Here is a 12,891-nt window from a genome sequence, read left to right as displayed (position 1 = left end):
ATCGATATGCTTCTCATTGGACTCGACTTTCTTAACGTGGGCAAGGATCGCAAAACAACCTTTACGGAGTAGTTTTCTAACTTTAATGCATGAAACGAGATTGAGTCCGGTGCAACTCTTATCGCCATAGACGATCAAAGGTTCGCCGTTCTCAATAGGAATTCGGATTGCATTAAGATCACAAAGGATGTGAGATTTCGTTTTGGCTAGCCAATTCATACCGATTATTACATCGAAGCTTCCTAGTTCCATGGGTATCAAGTCAATTTCAAACTCATTACCCAAAATGTTTAACGTACACCCCCGGTAATATGTTTCGGCACACAATAGTTTCCCGTTGGCCACTTCAATGGTATAAGTGGTATCTAGTGGGAGTGGTGGAGTGCTAAAAGAATGAATCAAAGTCTTGGATACAAAGCATTTATCGGCACCCGAATCGAATAAACAAGTAACATAAGTGTTGTTGAGAAGAAACGTACCCGTGACTAATTCATTGTCATCTCGGGCTTCCTCGGTGTTGATGTTGAAAGCTCGGCCGCGCGTATTGGGGTTATCTTTCTTCTTTGGGCATGCATATCTATAATGGCCCGTTTGGCCACATTCGTAACAAGTGCCCGTTTTTTGTGCATTGGGCCCCTTTCGAGCGATGGGGGCGACACTTTTACACTCATTGGCCTTTTGACCAACTCCTTGGCACCGATGGCAAATTAGCTTGCCACATTCACCAAAGTGATGTTTGTTGCATTTGTTGCAAAGAGGTAGGTTTCTGGCATAACCCTTCTTACCGTCGGAGGTGAAAGGCTTCTTGGCAAAATTGTTGTTGCTTGATTGAGGGGATTCTCATTTTCTTTTGTTGTTACCCGACTTATCCTCGGCTTTAGGTGCCGGCACTACAATTTTGTCCACTGTTTCTATCAACTTGCGGGCCATGTTCAAAGCTTCTTGATGATTAGTGGGTTTGGATGACATTACTGAAATGTCCCGTTCATATTGGTTATAAACGTTCCATATTAATTGATTTCGTTGCGAGGTTTTGACCTCTATATGAGACGTTTTTCAAAGACTGCATTCATTTTTAAAACAACCATAACCTTTATTTTATCAATAAAGGTTTCAAAAGCATTACGTAGATTATCAAATAATGATAATCTAAAATATACTGTTTACACACGACTATTACATAATGGTTTACAATAGAAATATATTACATCGACATATGTTTCTTGAATGCAGTTTTTACATAATATCATACAAACATGGACTCCAAATCTTGTCCTTATTTTAGTATGCAACAGCGGAAGCTCTTAATATTCACCTGAGAATAAACATGCTTTAAACGTCAACAAAAATGTTGGTGAGTTATAGGTTTAACCTATATATATCAAATCGTAACAATAGACCACAAGATTTCATATTTCAATCTACATCCCATACATAGAGATAAAAATCATTCATATGGTGAGCACCTGGTAACCGACATTAACAAGATGCATATATAAGAATATCCCCATCATTCCGGGACACCCTTCGGATATGATATAAATTTCGAAGTACTAAAGCATCCGGTACTTTGGATGAAATTTGTTAGGCCCAATAGATCTATCTTTAGGATTCGCGTCAATTAAGGTGTCTGTTCCCTAATTCTTAGATTACCAGACTTAATAAAAAGGGGCATATTCGATTTCGATAATTCAACCATAGAATGTAGTTTCACGTACTTGTGTCTATTTTGTAAATCATTTATAAAACCTGCATGTATTCTCATCCCACAAATATTAGATTTTAAAAGTGGGACTATAACTCACTTTCACAGATTTTTACTTCATCGGGAAGTAAGACTTGGCCACTGGTCGATTCACGAACCTATAACAAATATGTACATATATATCAAAGTATATTCAAAATATACTTACAACACTTTTAATACATTTTGATGTTTTAAGTTTATTAAGTCAGCTGTCCTCGTTAGTAACCTACAACTAGTTGTCCAACGTTAGATGTACAGAAAAAAATTGATATATATTATCTTGAATCAATCCACGACCCAGTGTATACACGTCTCAGGCTAGATCACAACTCAAAGTATATATATTTTTGGAATCAACCTCAACCCTGTATAGCTAACTCCACATTACTGCATATAGAGTGTCTATGGTTGTTCCAAATAATATATACACATGGGTCGATATGATATGTCAAAACATTTGCATACGTGTCTATGGTATCCTAAGATTACATAATATATTAGAATACATGTATAATACAATATAAGTTAGCTAGGATATGATTAATATAGATTTGTTACCAATTTTCACGTTGCTACAACAAGAAAAATTATCCAATCTTGTTTTACCCATAACTTCTTCATTTTATATCCGTTTTGAGTGAATCAAATTGCTATGGTTTCATATTAAACTCTATTTTATGAATCTAAACCGAAAAAGTATAGGTTTATAGTCGGAAATATAAGTTACAAGTCATTTTTGTAAAGGTAGTCATTTCAGTCGAAAGAACGACGTCTAGATGACCATTTTAGAAAACATACTTCCACTTTGAGTTTAACCATGATTTTTGGATATAGTTTCATGCTCATAAGAAAAATCATTTTCAAAAAAAGAACAACTTTTAAATCAAAGTTTATCATAGTTTTTAATTAACTAACCCTAAACAGCCCGCGGTGTTACTACGACGGCGTATGTACGGTTTTACAGTGTTCTTCGTGTTTCCAGGTTTTAAATCATTAAGTTAGCATATCATATAGATATAGAACATGTGTTTAGTTGATTTTAAAAGTCAAGTTAGAAGGATTAACTTTTGTTTGCGAACAAGTTTAGAATTAACTAAACTATGTTCTAGTGATTACAAGTTTAAACCTTCGAATAAGATAGCTTTATATGTATGAATCGAATGATGTTATGAACATTATTACTACCTCAAGTTTTCTGGATAAAGCTAATGGAAATGATAAAAATGGATCTAGCTTCAAAGGATCCTTGGATGGCTTGAAAGTTCTTGAAGCAGAATCATGACACGAAAACAAGTTCAAGTAAGATTTCCACTCGAAATAAGATTGTTATAGTTATAGAAATTGAATCAAAGTTTGAATATGAGTATTACCTTGTATTAGAAATATATTTTACTGTAAATAATAAAGATTTCTTGAGGTTGGATGATCACTCTACAAGATTGGAAGTAAGCTAGCAAACTTGGAAGTATTCTTGATTTTATGAAACTAGAACTTGTAGAATTTATGAAGAACACTTAGAACTTGAAGATAGAACTTGAGAGAGATTAATTAGATGAAGAAAATTGAAGAATGAAAGTGTTTGTAGGTGTTTTTGGTCGTTGGTATATGGATTAGATATAAAGGATGTGTAATTTTGTTTACATGTAAATAAGTCATGAATGATTACTCATATTTTTGTAATTTTATGAGATATTTCATGCTAGTTGCCAAATGATGGTTCCCACATATGTTAGGTGACTCACATGGGCTGCTAAGAGCTGATCATTGGAGTGTATATACCAATAGTACATACATCTAAAAGCTGTGTATTGTACGAGTACGAATACGGGTGCATACGAGTAGAATTGTTGATGAAACTGAACGAGGATGTAATTGTAAGCATTTTTGTTAAGTAGAAGTATTTTGATAAGTGTCTTGAAGTCTTTTAAAAGTGTATGAATACATATTAAAACACTACATGTATATACATTTTAACTGAGTCGTTAAGTCATCGTTAGTCGTTACATGTAAGTGTTGTTTTGAAACCTTTAGGTTAACGATCTTGTTAAATGTTGTTAACCCAATGTTTATAATATCAAATGAGATTTTAAATTATTATATTATCATGATATTATCATGTATGAATATCTCTTAATATGATATATATACATTAAATGTCTTTACAACGATAATCGTTACATATATGTCTCGTTTAAAAATCATTAAGTTAGTAGTCTTGTTTTTACATATGTAGTTCATTGTTAATATACTTTATGATATGTTTTCTTATCATAGTATCATGTTAACTATATATATATATCCATATATATGTCATCATATAGTTTTTACAAGTTTTAACGTTCGTGAATCGCCGGTCAACTTGGGTGGTCAATTGTCTATATGAAACCTATTTCAATTAATCAAGTCTTAACAAGTTTGATTGCTTAACATGTTGGAAACATTTAATCATGTAAATATCAATTTCATTTAATATATAAGAACATGAAAAAGTTTGGGTCACTACAGTACCTACCCGTTAAATAAATTTCGTCCCGAAATTTTAAGCTGTTGAAAGTGTTGACGAATATTCTGGAAATAGATGCGGGTATTTCTTCTTCATCTAATCTTCACGCTCTCAGGTGAATTCGAGTCCTCTACGAGCATTCCATCGAACCTTAACAATCGGTATCTTGTTTTGTTTAAGTCTCTTAACCTCACGATCCATTATTTCGACGGGTTCTTCAATGAATTGAAATTTTTCATTGATTTGGATTTCGTCCAACGGAATAGTGAGATCTTCTTTAGCAAAACATTTCTTCAAATTCGAGACATGGAAAGTGTTATGTACATTCGCAAGTTGTTGAGGTAACTCAAGTCGGTAAGCTACTGGTTATACACGATCAATAATCTTGAATGGTCCAATATACCTTGGATTTAATTTCCCCCGTTTACCAAATCGAACAACACCTTTCCAAGGTGCAACCTTAAGCATGACCATTTCTCCAATTTCAAATTCTATGTCTTTTCTTTTAATGTCGGCGTAGCTCTTTTGTCGACTTTGGGCGGTTTTCAACTGTTGTTGAATTTGGATGATCTTCTCGGTAGTTTCTTGTATTATCTCTGGACCCGTAATCTGTCTATCCCCCACTTCACTCCAACAAATCGGAGACCTACACTTTCTACCATAAAGTGCTTCAAACGGCGCCATCTCAATGCTTGAATGATAGTTGTTGTTTTAGGAAAATTCTGCTAACGGTAGATGTCGATCCCAACTGTTTCTGAAATCAATAACACATGCTCGTAGCATGTCTTTAAGCATTTGTATCGTCCTTTCGCTCTGCCCATCAGTTTGTGGATGATAGGCAGTACTCATGTCTAGACGAGTTCCTAATGCTTGCTGTAATGTCTGCCAGAATCTTGAAATAAATCTGCCATCCCTATCAGAGATAATAGAGATTGGTATTCCATGTCTGGAGACGACTTCTTCAAATACAGTCGTGCTAACTTCTCCATCTTGTCATCTTCTCTTATTGGCAGAAAGTGTGCTGACTTGGTGAGACAATCAACTATTACCCAAATAGTATCATAACCACTTGCAGTCCTTGACAATTTAGTAATGAAATCCATGGTAATGTTTTCCCATTTCCATTCCGGGATTTCAGGTTGTTGTAGTAGACCTGATAGTTTCTGATGTTCAGCTTTGACCTTAGAACACATCAAACATTCTCCTACATATTTAGCAATATCGGCTTTCATACCTGGCCACCAAAAATGTTTCTTAAGATCCTTGTACATCTTCCCCGTTCCAGGATGTATTGAGTATCTGGTTTGATGAGCTTCTCTAAGTACCATTTCTCTCATATCTCCAAATTTTGGTACCCAAATTCTTTCAGCCCTATACCGGGTTCTGTCTTCCCGAATATTAAGATGCTTCTCCGATCCTTTTGGTATTTCATCCTTTAAATTTCCCTCTTTTAAAACTCCTTGTTGAGCCTTCTTTATTTGAGTAGTAAGGTTAGTGTGAATCATTATATTCATAGATTTTACTCGAATGGGTTCTCTGTCCTTTCTGCTCAAGGCGTCGGCTACCACATTTGCCTTCCCCGGGTGGTAACGAATCTCAAAGTCATAATCATTCAACAATTCAATCCACCTACGCTGCCTCATATTCAGTTGTTTCTGATTAAATATGTGTTGAAGACTTTTGTGGTCGGTATATATAATACTTTTGACCCCATATAAGTAGTGCCTCCAAGTCTTTAATGCAAAAAGAACTGCGCCTAATTCTAAATCATGCGTCGTATAATTTTGCTATTGAATCTTCAATTGTCTAGACGCATAAGCAATCACCTTCGTCCGTTGCATTATTATACAACCGAGACCTTGCTTTGATGCATCACAATAAATCACAAAATCATCATTCCCTTCAGGCAATGACAATATAGGTGCCGTAGTTAGCTTTTTCTTCAATAATTGAAATGCCTTCTCTTGTTCATCCTTCCATTCAAATTTCTTCCCTTTATGCGTTAATGCAGTCAAGAGTTTTGCTATTTTGGAGAAATCTTGGATGAATCTTCTGTAGTAACCAGCCAATCCTAAAAATTGAAATATATGCTTCGGAGTTTTTGGGGTTTCCCACTTTTCAACGGTTTCGATCTTTGCCGAGTCCACCTGGATACTTTCTTTGTTTACTATGTGACCGAGGAATTGAACTTCTTCCAACCAAAATGCACACTTTGAAAACTTAGCGTACAGTTTTTCTTTCCTCAATACTTCTAGCACTTTTCTCAAATATTCTTCGTGCTCTTGATCATTCTTTGAGTAAATAAGTATGTCATCGATGAAAACAATGACAAACTTGTCAAGATATGGCCCACACACTCGGTTCATAAGGCCCATGAACACAGCTGGTGCGTTAGTCAATCCAAACGGCATAACCATAAACTCGTAATGACCATAACGCGTCCTAAAAGCAGTTTTTGGAATATCATCCTCCTTTACTCGCATTTGATGATATCCAGAACGTAAATCGATCTTCGAATAAACCGACGAGCCTTGTAGTTGATCAAATAAGTCGTCAATTCTCGGCAGTGGATAACGGTTTTTGATGGTAACTTTGTTCAACTTTCTGTAGTCAATACACAACCTAAATGTACCATCCTTCTTCTTGACAAACAAAACAGGAGCTCCCCATGGTGATGTGCTTGGTCGAATGAAAACACGTTCTAATAGTTCTTGCTGTTGGCTTTGCAGTTCTTTCATCTCGCTGGGTGCGAGTCTATAAGGAGCACGAGCTATTGGTGCAGCTCCTGGTACAAGATCTATTTGAAATTCAACAGATCGATGTGGAGGTAGTCCCGGTAATTCTTTCAGAAATACATCGGGAAATTCTTTTGCGATGGGAACATCATTGATGCTCTTTTCTTCAGTTTGTACTTTCTCGACGTGTGCTAGAACAGCATAGCAACCTTTTCTTATTAGTTTTTGTGCCTTCAAATTACTAATAAGATGTAGCTTCGTGTTGCCCTTTTCTCCGTACACCATTAAGGGTTCTCCTTCTTCTCGTACAATGCGAATTGCATTTTTATAACATACGATCTCTGCTTTCACCTTCTTTAGCCAGTCCATGCCAACTATTACATCAAAACTCCCTAACTCTATGGGTATCAAATCAATCTTAAATATTTCGCTACCCAGTTTAATTTCTCGATTCCGGCATATATAATCTGCTGAAATTAATTTACCGTTTGCTAATTCGAGTAAAAATTTACTATCCAACGGCATCAATGGACAACTTAATTTAGCACAAAAATTTCTACTCATATAGCTTCTATCCGCACCCGAATCAAATAAAACGTAAGCAGATTTATTGTCAATAAGAAACGTACCCGTAACAAGCTCCGGGTCTTCCTGTACCTCTGCCGCATTAATATTGAAAACTCTTCCACGGCCTTGTCCATTCGTGCTCTCCTGGTTCGGGCAATTTCTAATAATGTGGCCCGGTTTTCCACATTTGTAACAAACTACATTGGCATAACTTGCTCCGACACTACTTGCTCTGCCATTATTCGTTCCGACACCATTTGTTCCTTTCGTTCTGTTAACCCCTGGTCCATAGATGATGTCAAAGCTAAGGGGTATAAAATACTATTGAAGTTTACAAGGAAACACTATTAAATACGATACAATTTTACACAAGATATTTATTTATTTAGAGAACGAATATACTTAAACCTTGCTGCAACACTTATAGGAAGTGTACCTAATCGTACAGTAGTGTAGTTTTTAGTAAGTCCGGTTCGTTCCACAGGGAATCTTTTTTAAACAAAGCTCAACGCTATATTAATTTACTTTTATAAAAATACAAACATATATATAAGTAATATTATTATTATAAAGGGGGGTTTTTACCGTTTAATGACCGGTTTGTCGATTTTAAAACTTTAGTCGCAGTTAAAACCTAATGTAAAATATTAAATAAATAAAAGACTTAATTTAAAGCGTAAAATAAATAACGATAATGAAATTGCGAATAATAAAAGTGCGATAAAATAAACTTGCGATAATTAAAAAGGACGATAATTAAAAGTGCAATTAAATAACAATAAATAAAAGTGCGATAATTAGAAGTGCAATTAAATATAAAATAAAGGAAATTAAATATGAAATAAAAGAATTATGCTTATTTAAACTTCCGTAATCATGATGTTTGACGTGTTGATTTTAGTTTTATGCCCATGGGTTAATTGTCCTTTGTCCTGGATTATTTAATATGTCCGTCTGGTTTTTGTCCATAACAGTCCATCAGTCGTAAATATAAAGTGCGAGTGTCCTCGTCAAATTATTCTTATACCCGAAGTTAAATATTCCAACTAATTGGGGATTCGAATTGTAACAAGGTTTTAATACTTTGTTTAATGAATACACCAGGTTATCGACTGCGTGTAAACCAAGGTTTTACTACTTTGTTAACAATTACACCAATTACCCTTGAATGTAATTCACCCCTGTTTCAACAAGTTTATTAACTATTAATCCATTTCCGTGTCCGGTTAAATGAACGATTATTCGTACATATAAATACCCTGCCCATCGTGTCCGATCGAGTGTATATGGTAATTTATAGGGACGCCCAATTGTAAATCTTTATATTAACATTAACAAACTATCATTTAGTTAAACAAATATAAAGCCCATTAATAGCTCATAGTCTAATTTCCACAAGTGTCGTTCTTTTGTCCAAACCCCAATTATGGTACAAAGCCCAATTACCCAATTTTAGTAATTAGCCCAACATCATGATTACTTCGTTTTAAATAAGCATAATAATAACTTAGCTACGAGACATTAATGTAAAAAGGTTGAACATAACTTACAATGATTAAAAATAGCGTAGCGTTACACGGACAGAATTTCGACTTACACCCTTACAACATTCACTAACATACCCTTATTATTAGAATTATAATTAAAATTAAAATATAAATTATAAATATATATATATATTTTACGTATGAGAAGAAGAAGAAAAAGATGGATGAAAATGATCAAAATTCGGTTTGCTTTATAGGGAGTTTCAAAACTGAGGGCTCCGCGACTCGCGGTGAAATCCTCTTCAAACTCCGCGAGTCGCGGAGAATGAATTTACAGCTCAGTCCCTTTGGAGTCTTTCTCTGCCGACGGTTTTTATTTATAAATATAATATATATATAATTAATATAATTAATTATATATTATATTATATTTATATACATAGTTAACTTGTAATTTTTAGTCCGTTGCGTCGAGCGTTAAGAGTTGACTCTGGTCCCGGTTCCGGATTTTCGAACGTCCTTGCGTACAATTTAATATCTTGTACTTTGCGTTTTGAATCTTGTACTCTTGTAATTTCGAGACGTTTCTTATCAATAATTGGAACCTTTTTGATTGTCTTTTGTACTTTTGAGCTTTTTGGTCGTTTGCGTCTTCAATTCGTCGAATCTGTCTTTTGTCTTCACCTTTTATTATTTAAACGAATATCACTTGTAAATAGAACAATTGCAACTAAAAGCTTGTCTTTCTTGAGAAATAATGCTTTGAAATATATGTTCGTTTTTAGCATTATCAAATATTCCCACACTTGAGCGTTGCTTGTCCTCAAGCAATATCGTCTTGAAATACTAGAATCACTTCTTTATTCTTCACACTTTGTACATCAGTGATTTCTATACGGCGGTATAAACAATGGTAGTAACGATATGGTTTACAGTCCCACATGACTATAAAAATTTAGATCCATTAAGGAAATTGGATCTTTATGAAAACATTTGATCTTTTGAAAATTAAATCTAGTTTTTACCCTAGATAAGTTTTCCGGGATAACCCTTTACCGGTGTTTGCAAAATATTTTTGTGGGTTTGGTGGGTTTCAGATTTGAAAATTTTAGCTCAAAACTTGCGGTTTTGTGTCACCCACTTGCTAACCTTGTATTTGGAAAGCAACACGTCCAGTTTACTTGTCCCGTATATTAACTTTCGGTAAACTACCGTCCGGTTGAAAGGAAAGCGTTGAACAAGCAACTGTTAAGGCAATGTCCCCTGACATGCTTTTAATTATGGTCTATAACGTGTCGGACGCAATTACTATCCTTGGTAGGAGCAATAGTAAAGCTCACCCTTATAATTTTTCGGTATGGCACAAGGTCCTGTCTTTGACCACTATGCAACCACCGTTCTTACGGTTGACACCCGATTTGGTTCAGGTGACCTAATGAATTCCTAGTGAATTCCTAGGATTTTACGTTCAATGGTAATGAACGCATTGAAAATAGGGTTTTCAGAAAACAAATCGGTTTGTAATTTTGATCAAAATATTTTCTCGTTCAAGCTCGAGTTTAGATATCATTGAATTCCATGAGTTTGAATTCTCAATCTTTAAGGTCAATCTCTAGGATTGAGTAATATCAGTCTTAAAAGCTGATTTTTAATCTTTAAGGAGATTATCCTTTCTGGGGATCTGATTCATTAGTCTTATCCAGCTAATTTGCATGGTGCCCCCCCATTGTACGAGATAAATCCTTCTCATGGTTAGGATAAATCTGACCACTTGGCGACCCTGTTTAATGCTGAGGTCCGTGGATTTCCTGCTGATTTTAGTGATGACTTTTCTAGATTTTTCGTCAACCTACAGCTGGTCTGGACGACAACTTCATGACCTAAATCAAGAAGCGCGTGTCTTTTTCGAAAGACTTTACTTCCTTTTAATGATGGAATTGATTCATCGTGTAGATCCATCTCTTCTTTTCTTTTATCGGGTAAAACAGTTTAGTTTAGTCCAAAGCAAAAGTATTTTCAGTTATTTGTTACAGATATATGTGACATATGTTTAAGATAACTTGGTAAATTTTCCCACACTTGGCTTTTATTTTCCTTTTTATCGTCCTCTATTCCATTTTAAATGAATTTTAACATTTTAGTTTGTTTCTCAATTTATGTCCTTTCCGAGGTAACAATAATTTCGGTGTTAAAACCTAGTTTTATTGTTCATAAATATGTATAAACATGATTTTGAGTTCATTTAATTGAAAATTTTGAAAAATTTTACTAGAATTGGGTAGTTAGTATATAAGACTAGGGCTGTTCTTTTTTATCAGAGAGCAATAGATTCTAATACAACTACTACTTTACTAGTATTTTTAATGGTAACCAAGTGTATAAAGTAAAAAGTTTTAAAATCCGAAAGATTTTAACCCCTTCCCACACTTACGATCTTGCAATGCCCTCATTTGCAAGAAATCAGTAACAATTTAAATTATTTAGGGTGATTAGTGTGAAAATGATTAAATTTTTACCAAAGTTTCCAAATATATTGGCGTTTGTTTGCTGAATGATAAATGGTGCACATCATTTGTTCATTCCGTCTTGTTGTTATTTCACATATATTTTGCATCTTGTCGTCAAAATTAGTTGCTTTTGCTGAACTTAATGCCAGTCTTTGAAAATGCGTTGTTTTACCCTGTTGTGTACATAAGATAAACTGCAAACATATATACATATTTTTGAAGTTTGGTATATTACCCCACATTCAAAAATTATTAAAATCTAAGAATAAAAGTTAGATAATTATAAAAATGATTACAATATTAACAAAAGTATTAAACGTATCAATAATTACAAATTACAAAATAAAAAAAAAAAAATAAGTAAACTAAGGATGATATTGGTACCAATAGGGGTGTAGTGACCCGAACTTTTCCATGTTTATATATATTAATTGAGATTGATATTTACATGATTAAATGTTTCCAACATGTTAAGCAATCAAACTTGTTAAGACTTGATTAATTGAAATATGTTTCATATAGACAATTGACCACCCAAGTTGATCGGTGATTCACGAACGTTAAAACTTGTAAAAACTATATGATGACATATATATGGATATATATATATAGTTAACATGATACTATGATAAGAAAACATATCATAAAGTATATTAACAATGAACTACATATGTAAAAACAAGACTACTAACTTAATGATTTTTAAACGAGACATATATGTAACGATTATCGTTGTAAAGACATTTAATGTATATATATCATATTAAGAGATATTCATACATGATAATATCATGATAATATAATAATTTAAAATCTCATTTGATATTATAAACATTGGGTTAACAACATTTAACAAGATCGTTAACCTAAAGGTTTCAAAACAACACTTACATGTAACGACTAACGATGACTTAACAACTCAGTTATAATATCAAATGAGATTTTAACATTTAACAAGATCGTTAACCTAAAGGTTTCAAAACAACACTTACATGTAACGACTAACGATGACTTAACAACTCAGTTAAAATGTATATACATGTAGTGTTTTAATATGTATTTATACACTTTTGAAAGACATCAATACACTTATCAAAATACTTCTACTTAACAAAAATGCTTACAATTACATCCTCGTTCAGTTTCATCAACAATTCTACTCGTATGCACCCGTATTCGTACTCGTACAATACACAGCTTTTAGATGTATGTACTATTGGTATATACACTCCAATGATCAGCTCTTAGAAGCCCATGTGAGTCACTTAACACATGTGGGAACCATCATTTGGCAACTAGCATGAAATATCTCATAAAATTACAAAAATATGAGTAATCATTCATG

The 12,891-nt window shown here is 33.9% G+C and overlaps 1 pseudogene; it reads left to right on the top strand.

Moving 5' to 3' along the window:
• LOC139866741 (malate dehydrogenase-like) overlaps positions 1-12,891 on the top strand; it is an 82,034-nt pseudogene that overhangs the window by 14,641 nt on the left and 54,502 nt on the right.

Source organism: Rutidosis leptorrhynchoides, chromosome 1 (assembly GCF_046630445.1).
Source record: "Rutidosis leptorrhynchoides isolate AG116_Rl617_1_P2 chromosome 1, CSIRO_AGI_Rlap_v1, whole genome shotgun sequence".
NCBI classification, from domain to species: Eukaryota; Viridiplantae; Streptophyta; class Magnoliopsida; order Asterales; family Asteraceae; genus Rutidosis; species Rutidosis leptorrhynchoides.
This window is presented reverse-complemented; position numbering and strand designations above follow the sequence as displayed.